Below are 13,965 nucleotides of genomic sequence, written 5' to 3' on the forward strand. Positions count from 1 at the left end.
TTTCTTTATGTTGGAAAACATGATTGAGATTCTAAACAATAAAAAAAGTGAATTTCAAATCCCTCCAGCTCCAATAGCAAATAGTTGCTTCATGGGATTATTTTTAAAAATTGTAACATGACTTCGCAATTATTAATATTTGGGTCGACTTAAATCAATTAATCAAGAAATTAATCAAAAGTGACCCAGTAGCTGAACTTTTCATTGTCTAAGTGAACGTAAATGCAAGTAAGTACTTTTTGTCAAGAGTCACTTTCAGATTGTCCTTATCAGCAATACAGCCGATCCTTTATTTACCAACAAAACAGACAGGTAAAGCCGGACCTTAAGTGTACAAGGTTCGTTGGAAATTGGCACACCGTGTATATTCAATAAGTTGACCAAATGAAATTATCAGTTGTTTTGATAGGCCGTGACAACCCAATATATCCGTTGTTGCAGTACATTGGGGAACTCGATGCGTTCGAAATGATGTTTTACCAAGGTGTGACCTTCGTTCAAGCCTGTCATATCTTCCAGTATGACCTTTTGGGAAGAGCTTTTGGCATCAGTTTTAGTAGCGAAAACTCGCGTGAGATCCTCTATTGAATCCCTGGGACGGGTACTCAGAGAGTTTTTATATCTAAATCTGATTGGTCCTGTCTCAAGGTTGTCACCCCACCCACGTGGCCTAAATGTCAGTATAGTCAGACCATGAAAGAGCGACAATAACACTTTAATTATGTCAAATAGAAAGACAGCACCCACGCTGTTTAAGGTCATGGCGCGTTGTTATACCAGATATCCAACCACATTAACTCAAAGAAATATGCATTAAAAAGAAAATGGCCGTTAACATAACACGAAGTGGCCGATAAGATGGTTACAAGCAGGAATTAGGAATCCATTATTCAATAGCTATCTGAATAGATATTATACGGAATGATTCAGTTCCACTCATTCAGCTGATAAGAAACATTAAAATGTATTATTCTTAACTCATCAGTTATTGTACATGTTTTATTTCAAAATTAACCTTAAACGTGTTTTAGGGGTTACGTCTACACTTTGGTTAGAGTGGTCATCGCACTGTGATGCGCCCGCGTTCAGATATGAAATGTCCCTTGGTTTGTGAATTCCTTACCCGGCCCGTGCTTGTGCAGTGATTAGCCATGACTGACATCGGGACCTCCTCTCGCATTAGGTTACACACAACCAAATGTTTTCCCATAGACTTCTATAGTAACGTTATGATTTTTTTTTAAATAACTAAGCATTCAACAGCTATTACCTGTACGTGTGTGCACAGTTTGGCCTTAGAGCAGCAATAAAAAAAATAAAAATGACTAGCTTAGTCAGCTCCTTTTCCGAGTACCGGAAGCTAAACACACCACCCCCAGTTTCGCACCAAATGTCACCTACTTGAAAATAGCTGTGGTCACATTCAGCATAAGTCATCATGTTGAAAAAGACAGTACTAAATATAGAAAAACATGGTCAGTTTTAATAACTGGATGGATGTACATTTGAAAGACATAAAAATCTTACAGAATATCCTCCAATCACAGCCTGCAGATATCTCTCGATCTGCACTGAAGGCTCCCTACGAAAACCGCACTCTCCAAACTGGTACTGATTTGGTGTAGTAGAACCTGTAGACAAATCAGAATATATTTGCACTTGTCAAATCTGGGATTTATATATTGTATATATATGTAGCTTCTCAGAAAAAAAATGGAAATTGGATTAAACTTCACTACTTGTTCCTATCCAGCATGTCTATATGGCACCAGAATACATAGTTTTGATGCACAGAAAGAGTTGTGAGAGTTTAATGATGTACACTTCATCAATGTTTTACAAAAGGTATTTCTGTATTAATAAAGAAGTTTTTACCTTCATGCACTGACCATGGAAGTTCATTTATATTTCATAAAAGATGGTGGTCAGGGGTCAATTCTATAAATGATTGAGGCTGCATAGATCATATCACCCAAAAATATTTTTTCGACTAAAAAAATTGAAAAAATCTTTAAACCTCAAAACCAGTTACAATACATATTTAAAAATGAGTAGTGGTCTGTTGTTTGCCTTCCTTTGCTGACATCATCAGAACATAGCAGAGTCTGCTACATTCATGGAATATGGTTTTGACACTCATGACATGATGCGATTGATATTGTTTGAGATTGCTCGAACTTACACCATCCATTGTTTATATAATTAAACACTCAAATGGCTGTCAGCATTTGGTAAATCATCTATGGAGGGGCTATCACAAATGTTTGTGCTTTCATATACTCCAAAAATCAAAAGTATAATCCTCTATGATATAGGCTGATGACATAAGTACACATGGAAAGGAATCAGAAAAAAATCTCAAAATTGGACAGAGAGCATGGAATTCAGGCCAACAATAAGCAAGGGACACATTAAGCAGCTTTAAAGTCATCATATATGTAAGGCTGGATAATGAACTTTACCAGAAAATAGGAAGTAAAGGGGTGCATTGTTAACAGCAATCTCAAACACTGACCAGTGAACCATACCGCCTATTAAACCCGAGAAATTGAAATGGACCCTCAAGTAGAAAAAAGCTTGTTGAAACCACAACATGGAAGGAAATTACACTTAACTCTATTGATTTATTTAGTTAAGACTTTAAAATACTCACAGGACATCAAACATTCTTACTGTTTAATGTTTCAAGGTGGCTAAACTTGCTTATTTCAGTTATTTGCCAGTTTCAATGAAACAAAGTTAAAATTCCATATAGTTTTGAAAATGTACAGCTTATCCTGACATAAATGTAATTCTTTTTATTCACAATTAACAGTGTCATGCAATACCAGCTTAAAATAGTGTTTCTCTCCAATAATTTATGGGTTTATAGGGGAATGAAAGATACAATGCATTTTACTGAACAGGGGAGATAATTTAGTTTTGTCGAACACTATCACATTCTTTACAGATGATTTCAGAACCATAATGTTACATTCCAAAAGAGCCAGTGGATATTATTTTCATCTAAGCAGGTTCTGGGACTGGTGTATAGCCCTTACTTCATGTTTGCAAACTTAAAAACTGCACAGTGAGGCATTAAGGGAGCACTGTCAGAAATGTCTAGTGCATGAGGGTGATCTTATTATGGCACTTGATAGTGAGCAACAGAGGGGCCTCAAGTGGACTGGGGTTCTTAAATGTACTTACTGTACCTACATGTCCAAGTTCCACAACTTCTACAAGGTAATAAAGCGCAGCGAGGCAAAACAAGGGTTGTCGATCACACACTGCCAACACCGGACTTCGGATCAGCTTCTCCAAATGCCAAATACGATGTCGAAACTCCTACTTCTTCTGCGTGAGTGCACATATACCTCCCCAGTCAACATCAGGCATGTGAAAAGCTGAAAAAAGTGTTCAGACAATATCAAATGGCAAACCAGTTTGGATATGACAGCCAGGAGTCAGTTCTTGAGGGGACAAAATAATTATTTGAAAGTTATATGAGTGAAAAATAAGTCTGTTTTAAGAAACTTAATAGAAAAATAGCATCATTCATTCACACAAGAGCACCTAACAGAAAGACATATTGGTATGCTACATTGTTTACTATAAATAAGGGGATGTTTGACATATTCTGCTGTCAGCAGTGTACATGCTTCATATTCAAGATAACGGCATCGCGTAACTTGACTGGCAAGCGATTGACACAAGGCAGAAATTGTTGTGGCAGTGGTGACTTTATCCTAATTTGTTGTCAAATTCATCAGTTACAACAAATTCAGAAGGCAGGAGGAGGGTTTGTTGGACAGAGGTACCCTGGGGGGTTCGTGCTGAGTTCGACCACAATACGAAGCAACATTCATTTCCAGCCCATCCAAATGCTCCATTCAACCCAAAATGTCCCCAACTTCACTGTCATTATTTTTAAATTTGCCTCCATGGTGTGTCCATGGTGAAATATAAACAGAAAAGCATGTAAAGTATGAATTACTGAAATGTGCACTCACCCTACAGGTTACACACAACCAAATGTTTTCCCATAGACTTCTATAGTAACGTTATGATTTTTTTTTAAATAACTAAGCATTCAACAGCTATTACCTGTACGTGTGTGCACAGTTTGGCCTTAGAGCAGCAATAAAAAAAATAAAAATGACTAGCTTAGTCAGCTCCTTTTCCGAGTACCGGAAGCTAAACACACCACCCCCAGTTTCGCACCAAATGTCACCTACTTGAAAATAGCTGTGGTCACATTCAGCATAAGTCATCATGTTGAAAAAGACAGTACTAAATATAGAAAAACATGGTCAGTTTTAATAACTGGATGGATGTACATTTGAAAGACATAAAAATCTTACAGAATATCCTCCAATCACAGCCTGCAGATATCTCTCGATCTGCACTGAAGGCTCCCTACGAAAACCGCACTCTCCAAACTGGTACTGATTTGGTGTAGTAGAACCATTAAGCTGAAACGCCGTGATATGACTGGAACACGGTGTCAAATGCAATTCACCAACTACATTGAAGCATTTTGATCAGTTACAGCAATCAATAAACACTGTCATTTGCAGTAATAAACATTGTCCGTTTCAGCAATAAAAAGTGTCAGTTACAGCAATAAACATTCTCAGTTACAGTAATAAACATTGTCAGTTACAGCTATCAATAAACATTGTCAGTTACAGTAATTTACACTGTGAATTACACAATCAATAAACTCTGTTAATTAGAGCAATCAATGAAAATTGTCAAAAACAGTAATTATCCTTCTCAATAAACGCCATCAATCACCACTGTCAGTTACACCAATGAAAAATGTCAGTTACAGCATTATACACGGTTTGTTTCATGTCGATAAACAATGTTAGTTTCAACACTGTCAGTTACAACAATAAACAATTACTTACAGTAATAAACACTGTTAGTTACAGTGATAAACACTGACAGTTACAGCAGTAACACGGTTACATCTCAATAATCGCTGTTAGTTACATCTCAGTAATCACTGTTAGTTACCAAGAAACAATGTCACTTACACCAAGAAACATTGTCACCTACACCAAGAAACATTTATACAGGCCGAGTGTTTTTATTTTAACCCCCCTCCTCCAAGAAATCATATTGCCCATCCCCTAGTGTTTAGTGAGAAAATATTTGAAAAGTTATACTGACAGCAACGTTAAAGTTTCTGAAGTGAGTGTCTTTTTTAAATATTTTTTTTATCAACTGTTGACTTCATATCTAGTGAGCTACAATGCCATGGCCCTATATTTAGCTTGTTATGTAAACAGGTGTTTTTTTTATTTCTTTAAATTCTATCCGCCATCTCTGTAGTCAATTTATCGATGGAATCGATTGCCAATGAAATCTTGCATCAAGAGTTTAACAACATATGAAAGTCTTAAGATCCCTGTACCCCATAATTGTCATACAAATGATACCCAAACCTGCTACAAATGTGAACTTACACAAAGAAACAATATCACTAACACCAAGAAACACTGCCACTGACACCAAGAAACACTGTCACTTACACCTAGAAACACTGTCACTTTCATCAAGAAACACTGTCACTTACACCAAGAAACACTATCACCTACACCAAGAAACACTGTCACTTTCACCAAGAAACACTTTCACTTTCACTAAGAAACACTTTCACTCACACCAAGAAACACTGCCATTGACACCAAGAAACACTGTCACTTTCACCAAGAAACACTGTTCCTTACACCAAGAAACACTGTCTATTTCACCAAGAAACACTGCCACTGACACCAAGAAACACTGTCACTTTCACCAAGAAACACTGTCACTTACACCAAGAAACACTGTCACCTACACCAAGAAACACTGTCACTTTCACAAAGAAACACTGTCACTAACACCTAGAAACACTGTCACTTTCACAAAGAAACACTGTCACTTACACCTAGAAACACTGTCACTTACACCAAGAAACACTGTCACTAACACCAAGAAACACTGTCACTTTCACCAAGAAACACTGTTACTGACACCAAGAAACACTATCACTTTCACCAAGAAACACTGTCACTTACACCAAGAAACACTTTCACTTACACCTAGAAACACTGTCACTTTCACAAAGAAACACTTTCACTTACACCTAGAAACACTGTCACTTTCACCAAGAAACACTGTCACTAACACCAAGAAACACTGTCACTTTCACCAAGAAACACTGTTACTAACACCTAGAAAAAACACTGTCACTTTCACCAAGAAACACTGTCACTAACACCTAGAAACACTGTTACTAACACCTAGAAACACTGTCGCTTACACCAAGAAACACTGTCACTTACCCCAAGAAACACTGTCACTAACACCTAGAAACACTGTCACTTACACCAAGAAACACTGTCACTTACACCAAGAAACACTGTCACCTACACCAAGAAACAATATCACTTTCACCAAGAAACACTTTCACTTTCACCAAGAAACACTTTCACTCACACCTAGAAAAACTGCCACTTACACCAAGAAACACTGTTACTGACACCAAGAAACACTTTCACTTTCACCAAGAAACACTGTCACTTATACCAAGAAACACTGTCACTTACACCAAGAAACACTGTTACTAACACCTAGAAACACTGTCGCTTACACCAAGAAACACTGTCACTTACCCCAAGAAACACTGCCACTTACACCAAGAAACACTGCCACTTACACCAAGAAACACTGTTACTAACACCTAGAAACACTGTCACCTACACCAAGAAACACTGTCACCTACACCTAGAAACACTGTCACCTACACCAAGAAACACTGTTACTAACACCTAGAAACACTGCCACTTTCACCAAGAAACACTGTTACTGACAATAAGAAACACTATCACTTTCACCAAGAAACACTGTCACTTTCACCAAGAAACACTTTCACTTACACCTAAAAACACTGTCACTTTCAACAAGAAACACTTTCACTTACACCTAGAAACACTGTCACTTTCATTAATAAACACTGTCACTAACACCTAGAAACACTGTCACTTACACCAAGAAGCACTGTCACTAACACCTAGAAACACTATCACTTACACCAAGAAACACTGTCACCTACACCAAGAAACACTGTCACTTACACCAAGAAACACTCTCACTAACACCTAGAAACACTGTCACTTACACCAAGAAGCACTGTCACTAACACCTAGAAACACTATCACTTACACCAAGAAACACTGTCACCTACACCAAGAAACACTTTCACTTTCACCAAGAAACACTTTCACTCACACCTAGAAAAACTGTCACTTTCACCAAGAAACACTGCCACTTACACCAAGAAACACTGCCACTTACACCAAGAAACACTGTCACTTACACCAAGAAACACTGTTACTGACACCAAGAAACACTGTCACTTTCACCAAGAAACACTTTCACTCACACCTAGAAAAACTGTCACTTTCACCAAGAAACACTGCCACTTACACCAAGAAACACTGCCACTTACACCAAGAAACACTGTCACTTACACCAAGAAACACTGTTACTGACACCAAGAAACACTGTCACTTACACCAAGAAACACTATCACTTACCCCAAGAAACACTGTCACTTACACCAAGAAACACTGTTACTAACACCTAGAAACACTGTCGCTTACACCAAGAAACACTGTCACTTACACCAAGAAACACTATCACTTACACCAAGAAACACTGTCACTTACACCAAGAAACACTGTCGCTTACACCAAGAAACACTGTCACTTACACCAAGAAACACTGTCACTTACACCAAGAAACACTATCACTTACACCAAGAAACACTGTCACTTACACCAAGAAACACTGTCGCTTACACCAAGAAACACTGTCACTTACACCAAGAAACACTGTCACTTACCCCAAGAAACACTGTCACTTACACCAAGAAACACTATCACTTACCCCAAGAAACACTGTCACTTACACCAAGAAACACTGTTACTAACACCTAGAAACACTGTCGCTTACACCAAGAAACACTGTCGCTTACACCAAGAAACACTGTCACTTACACCAAGAAACACTGCCACTTACACCAAGAAACACTGTCACCTACACCAAGAAACACTGCCACTGACACCAAGAAACACTGTTACTGACACCAAGAAACACTGTCACTTTCACCAAGAAACACTGTCACTTTCACCAAGAAACACTTTCACTTACACCAAGAAACACTTTCACTTTCACCAAGAAACACTGTCACTTTCACCAAGAAACACTGATACCTACACCAAGAAACACTGTCGCTTTCACCAAGAAACACTGTCACTTTCACCAAGAAACACTGATACCTACATCAAGAAACACTTTCACTTACACCAAGAAACACTTTCACTTACACCAAGAAACACTGTCACTGACACCAAGAAACACTGTTACTTACACCAAGAAACACTGTCACTTTCACCAAGAAACACTGTCACTTTCACCAAGAAACACTGATACCTACACCAAGAAACACTTTCACTTACACCAAGAAACACTGTCACTTACACCAAGAAACACTGTCAGCTGACACAATAACTCAAGAAACAATGTATGTGTAAATGTCAACGAAATGAACTCCAAAAACTCAAATACAGTAACGAACACACTTATAAGGAACTGACCAATGTATTACCGCCTTGAAAGTATTCCAGGTATATCACGTAGTGTCAGCTTAATGTGGGAGGAAAGCCCTAAGTGATGCAGGTCTCAGACATTTACGGCTTTGGTAAAACCCACGAGCATGGATACTGTGCTGACAAACCTAGAAACATACTCATGGCGAACCGAGATTCGAACACACGATCATAGGTTTCTGTCCGAGGGACGTAACTTCTAAGCGAATTGCAGCGCCTTAAACGACAGGGCCACTCGTGCCCCCTACTGGTGCAATGACCGTCATATCTTTCAACCTCTAGCAATATCAATTTGGCCGCCATGTTACCTACCCCACTGTCCACTGTTACTTTATCTGCAGCTATAAATGAATTTTATGATATAGATAGTTGTCATCTTCACACATCATCAACTGACGCGTTACTTAAACGATGAAGAACACTTCAGAACTCAAGCAATGTGATCTAGAATGCGTTTCATCCCATAGATACAGTGCAGTCCGCTCACAGCAAACGAAATCGTGTTCTGGCAGATCAAGCTCCTGAACAAACAACTGATACCACTGCAGCACAAGACATCGCACCCCTTAATATAGAGAGTGAGATAACACGGCGACCGTTTTCATGCCGTACTTGCCGATCCTGCGTTTCATGCCGTATTTAGAACTTGGCGATCTTGCGAATGCTGTTACCAGTTTTAACACGAAAACATACCGAGCGTCGAACAAAATTTGATGTAACAACAAGACAGCTTTCAATGTTTGGGGTTTACCATCCACTTGATTTATGCGTTGTTCATTATAAAAATATATTTTACTCACCCCCAAAAAGAAACGCACATGTAGTTTTGAAGAGATTCATTCTGTAAAAGCGATACGCGGGACGTGTGTGTGCAAGACTACAACGTGAAATAGAGTTCATCGGAGAAGTCTTTGCATGTGCCGGTTACGTCACTGTCGTAAGCACGGCAATCGTAAAACCTGGAGACCATCTAAATACCTCTGAACTAAAAAGCCTACGTATTACACCTTGTGGAATGGCAGCCCATTCTTTCCGAACAGCTTGGTGTAATTACGACTGTCTAGCTCATCCCACAGATGCTCAGTTGGATCAAGTGACCGTGACGGTCACGGCAGTACGATCATGATGTGAGCTCTCGGGAAATCGGTTCAGACCTTTGTGGGGACGGGCATTGTCATGCTTTGAAATGACACCTGGTGCTTGCAGAGCCGGGACAACCTGAGGATGTAATATTTCGTCATGATAGCGCACAACTGCTGGGTATGAACGAGATCTGTCTTCCGCCCATTGCACCAACGCTGGGGGAGCCACTGATGATGTAATCGATACTACTGCAGCCGCTGAAGTCCATTTCGCTGAAGTACAATGACGCCCACACAGTTTAACATGGACTTACGGCAGTCGTCGCCAAAGATCGTCTTGCGGATCTGGCCCCTGATCTTGGGCGGTCTCAAGAAGTGCCATGTTGCCGATATTGTGTCCACCTGCTTTGAGCATTGTAGAACTGCCTTGTCACTGATTCTTCAGATTCATCGTTTTGTGACACTTCATCAGTCAAAAGGAACCTGTAAGACTTCATCTCCATGTTGCAATGCAATGGAAATAGTGCTACCATCTATGGGTTGTTTTGATGGGGTTTCTTTTTTAAGTAATGTCAAACTGACCCCCGGTCTTTATCACGTTGGACGATGTTAGCCCCGTGTTTCACATTATTACTGTTACGTGAATGTTTAAAGAGATTTAAAAGCCAACTCACGCATTAATCCAGTCGCGTGGATCATGCAACTTCTCCGTATTAGGTACCAGTGAGTGAGTGAGTGAGTTGGGTCTAACGCCGCTTTTAACAGTATTCCAGTTATATCACGGCGTGTCAGCTTAATGTGGGAGGAAAGCCCGAAGTGATGCAGGTCTCAGACGTTTACCACTTCGGCGAAACCCACGAGCACGGGTATGGTGCTGACAAACCTAGAAACATCATCATGGCGAACCGAGATTCGAACCCTCAATCATAGGTTTCTGGCGTGCCCAAGGGACGCAACTCCTCACAGCGAATCGCGGCACCTTAGACGACTGGGCCACCCGTGACCCCTGCATTAGGTACCAATATTCAAGCCTTGCAGCAGTTTGTTTTGCTGACAGAGGCTTGTGGTTAAATAGTTTAGTAATCACACCGAATTCCCAGGTTCGATTCGCATCATGGGTGGCATATGTGAACCCCACTCTAGGTGTTCCCCGCCGTGATGGTGCTTGATTAGCCTTGAAAGCGGCGTAAAATCTTATTCACACGCTGACCGTAAAAAGAATTGATATTCCCGTGAGGCAACGACCACCCATTTGTTAATGTCCAAACTTGAACATCAATGAACAATTCACACAAAGTTAGGGACGATGAGGTAGCCCTGTGGTGAAGCGTTCGCTCGTCACGTTTAAGACCCGGGTTCGATGCCCCACATGGATATAATGTGTGAAACCCATTTCTGGAGTATTGCTAAAAGCGGCGTAAAACCATACCGACTCAATCACACATAGTTAACACATGTGGAGTATTGTTCTACACTGGTTTCACAGATGAAATGCGCTTGCACCTCATACAACTATGGCGGTCGCTTCAGTCGAACTGCGTCCAGGTCAACTCCTTGCTGGAGTTATGTCCCTTGGTACAGCACTTAACGAGAAGAGATCTGAGCGCTAATGCTGGGGTAACGTACGGCGATATGGATTAAATTGAACATCAACTAGAAAATATTTACTTACAAGTACGTAACAGTAGTTTCAGAAAGTATAATTGTTTATAAATTAAACGATTGAGAACACCCCAAAAAATTAATAGGCTTGAACTCATTTTGAGTTGAGAGAAAATGGATAAAATGTGTGCCATGCTTATATGCATTTAAATAAGTCTTGAAAAAGTTTACAACTTTCAATAATTCGTCTTATTGCAAAATATATGTCAATGTTAAATTATCCCTAAAAATATAAGCGTGTGCCACCAATTATATCTCGGGAGATTCTTATACCCCGCCATGAAGCAGAAAGTTGTCTTACTCGCATATCTGCCACTTTGATGCTTTTGGCAGAGATTTCTCATGAACATGGAAAAAGGGTTAAGTCGTTTTTATTTATTTGATACGAGATTAGCATTTTATGACACTGTCATTTGATTTTCAAATAAAAATATCCCAAAAGTTAGCGATATTATATTTAAAAAACTAACAGCACTGGTGCTCAGTCAGCACTCAAAGAATACTTCTACGTGGTTTTATTGATAAAAATATAATTTGATTTAAAACTTTGATTTTATATTATTAAAAATATCGCATAATACACAACTACTGATGGGTATATTAGATATGTTATCTTTGAAAATAAAAAAAATGGTCTTTCTCGGCACAAATTTACAACATGGTAGGGGTCATGTGGTTGCAAATTCATTTCTTAGCGCTGTCTTCATTAAACCAATTTCTTTTTACACAAAATCACCCAGCCACAGATTATTTTTTTACAAACTGTTGCAAGAATGGGTGATGGTTAAATAAGCATAACCAAATTTAACAGCAGTGCTTTCAATTTTCAATTAAAGAAAAACAAACTCTTTTACCCCTCAGTTTATTTAATACTCAATGGCAATTAGCTCTTTTAGTTCATGAAAAAAAATGATGAATGAAAATAAATATATTTTTAAGAAGTTTAATTTGTTATAGTTCCTGGCTATAAATAGATAACGGGTTGGTCCATTACGACATGGGTGACAGCCCTGTGCAGTAGACCATTTCTAGACTTACATTGTTTTAAGCTGTAATTCATTCATTCATTCATTCATTCGGCAATATCCTCCCTTGGACAAACACCTGTACTCGTGGGTTCGAATCCCGTCGGAGACCTGCATCACTTCTGACTTTTCCTCTCACATTAGTGAGTGAGTTGGGTTTAACGCCGCTTTATTTCCCAGTTATATCGCGGCGTGTCAGCTTAATGTGGGAGGAAAGCCCGAAGTGATGCAGGTCTCAGACGTTTACCACTTCGGTGAAACTTCTGACAAACCCAGAAACATAATCGGGGCGAACCGGGATTCGAACCCACAATCATAGGTTTCTGGCGTGCCCAATGGACGCACCTCTGTACAGTGAATCGCGGCGCCTTAGACGACTTGGCCACCCGTAACCACTCTGTTTGGTGTTCATGAGATATTACGAAAGCAAATGTGAAATATACACATATCCCAGACTTGTCGTGATCCCTAATCGAAACAATAATATAATTTGAAATCAAGATTCCCCCCACAATTGTTAATTGGAATTTCAATAGCGCCAATCGTTTCCAGTTAACGAGGCCTAACTGAATATGGAACTGTTTAGTGTTAACCCCTGGTGTATGCAGTGTGTCATCGTAACGATAATCTCTGATCTCAGTGAATACATATGTATGGTTCAATTGTAACAGGTAAACATGTCCCAATATAATAATTTTAATGGCATGTCGGGATAAGTCCTTCGGGTGATCTCATTCCCTGTGAAACAAATTCGTAGATGACTAATTCATTGGCCTGTCCTTCCCGTTATATGAGGAAGCGAGATCAGACAAGACCTGGGTTGGAAGAGCAGTGTTGTGCTAATTGCCCAGATGTCTATAACTACATGCCACGTTTCAGTGCAGCCATCGCTAATCGATAAAACGTGTTTAGCGAAGTGTTCGAGCGTCTTTATACATGTATACATAATCATTTCACTGTACAAACTGTTGCCAAATACGTGGAAAGAACGAAAACAGGCATGAGTGTGTATTTCACTGAAATGTACATTTCACTGAAATAGACACATGTACATTTCACCGGCTGAACGGTAGCTGTCTCCCGCACCGCCCTCTATCGACCGGCAGTGTCACTATAACTGTTGTCGGTGGAGAATGCAAGCTCTATCGGTACCACTCGCTTGTTTACACTTCACATGAGCACCAATGGAGTTATGTTGGAGAGGGCGGGGCGAAACTTTACAGCATGTCAATCAAATAATGTTCCTTTCGCATGTTCTCATAAAGTTTGGATAATATGCATGTGATAAAGTAGTACTTTATGATAACATACGCAGACGCGGTAGGTGTTAACAGTTTGTTGAATAATTCCCACCTTTACACACTAAAAAAAAAATTAATCTATGCGAAAATAATGTGTGAGAGTTACAGTCAGTGTTATGAACAATTGTTGCACTATTTTTTAGTACAGTGGGAGTACATGTATTCAAACCTCATGACTGACTAAAGCATCGTGGAAACTATGGTGAGTGGGCGATATGTGAAGCTCGCTATAAAAGTGCCAGCTCTCTCA

General features: G+C 39.5%; 1 long non-coding RNA gene across 1 annotated transcript; it reads right to left on the reverse strand.

The window, feature by feature from the left end:
- Positions 1-1,541: 1,541 nt before the first annotated feature.
- Positions 1,542-4,425, reverse strand: LOC139443452 (uncharacterized). The gene is made up of 3 exons (XR_011651731.1): positions 4,344-4,425; positions 3,190-3,386; positions 1,542-1,631 (listed from the first exon to the last, which is right to left on the reverse strand). It is a non-coding gene; the product is annotated as an uncharacterized lncRNA (long non-coding RNA).
- Positions 4,426-13,965: the final 9,540 nt, after the last annotated feature.

The sequence above is a fragment of the Haliotis cracherodii genome, unplaced genomic scaffold (assembly GCF_022045235.1).
Source record: "Haliotis cracherodii isolate W230 unplaced genomic scaffold, xgHalCrac1.p SCAF_5, whole genome shotgun sequence".
NCBI lineage: Eukaryota > Metazoa > Mollusca > Gastropoda > Lepetellida > Haliotidae > Haliotis > Haliotis cracherodii.